Source organism: Myotis brandtii, unplaced genomic scaffold (genome assembly GCF_000412655.1).
Source record: "Myotis brandtii unplaced genomic scaffold, ASM41265v1 scaffold84, whole genome shotgun sequence".
Taxonomy (NCBI): domain Eukaryota; kingdom Metazoa; phylum Chordata; class Mammalia; order Chiroptera; family Vespertilionidae; genus Myotis; species Myotis brandtii.
The window spans coordinates 5,392,122-5,393,211 of NW_005371410.1; the positions used below are offsets into that span (position 1 = coordinate 5,392,122).

General features: G+C 61.7%; 1 protein-coding gene across 3 annotated transcripts in view; it reads left to right on the forward strand.

Moving 5' to 3' along the window:
* Nucleotides 1-252: 252 nt before the first annotated feature.
* Nucleotides 253-1,090, forward strand: part of XPO1 (exportin 1) — a 53,314-nt gene continuing 52,476 nt past the window's right edge. For 2 of the 3 annotated variants that reach the window (XM_014532061.1, XM_014532058.1), the window contains exon 1: nt 253-1,049. The gene's annotated coding sequence lies outside the window, so the exon portion shown is untranslated. The remainder of the gene's footprint in view (nt 1,050-1,090) is intronic. The other variant, XM_005884575.2, reaches the window with a different exon arrangement.

Consider the following 1,090-nt stretch of genomic DNA (forward strand, 5'->3'; position numbering starts at 1 on the left):
TTCTCTTCGCTCTCTCCTCTGCTGGGCTCAACTCTGGTCCCACCTCCTCCTCCTCCACCCCCCCCTTCTCGCTCTTTTCCGACCCGCCCCAATTCCCTTCCCCCCACTCTGCGGACAAATCGCTGCTGGAAAGAGGCGGAGGCAGAAGCGGCGGGCTCGTGTGGAGACTTGAGGTGGGATTGACGGGCGACCTGGCCAATCAGAGGTGGGCTGATGGCGCGGCTGTGGCTGGAACAGGCCAATAGACGGGCGGGCTGGGGGCGGAGGCCCAGGTTCCAAACGCTCCGCGGCGCCATGGGCTGAAAACTCAACCGAGATGGAATCTCCCAGTCTGAACCGGTTTCAACCGGTTCCGAGTTGAGGCACTAGGAGGAGGGGGAGAAGCGGCTGCAGCGGCCGCGGCAGGACCAGCGGGAGCTACAGCATCAGCAAGAGCAACAGTAGCTACAGCCCCGGCGGCGCTGCCTCTTCCAGTCTTTGCTGCTGCAGTCCGTGCAACCACCCGAGGGGGAGGGGGAACCACCAGTCGCTGAGAAGCAGGAGAAGGGGGGAAAGTTTAGGCGAGCCGGGGTGGGGGGGCCAGCGCCGGAGCCGCGTGAGAGAGGGAGCCGTGTTTTGGTAGGGGAAGTCGGACTGCAACTGGCGGCTGAGCGTCCCCCGGCCGTGTGGACTCTACACCCCGACTCCTGCCGCTCCCGCCGCCGCCTGTAGCTGGAGGGTCCCCCCGGGGCTGAATCTTTGGGACTTGACCCCGTTCCCCTCCCCCTCCCCTTACTCCCCGGCCAGGCGGGAGCATTTATTTCTCAGATTAATTCCCCTCCTTTTTTGGGTGTGTGTGGGTGGGTGTGTGTGTGTGTCGGGGTGAAGTGTCCCTGGATAGTAAATATTGTTGAGCCTTTTTTTTGCCCTCATCTTTTTTTTTTTAATTTCCTTTTTTTAAGGTGGGAAAACTGAAACCCACCTTGATTTCCTCCCCTTTCCCCTCTCCCCACCTTCCCTCTCCCTAATCCCCCGACCAGGAAGGAAGAAGCAGTTGGTTCCATCTCTGGGTAAGTCGCCTGTGTCTTCGGGGCCGGGGGCCGGGCGGCGG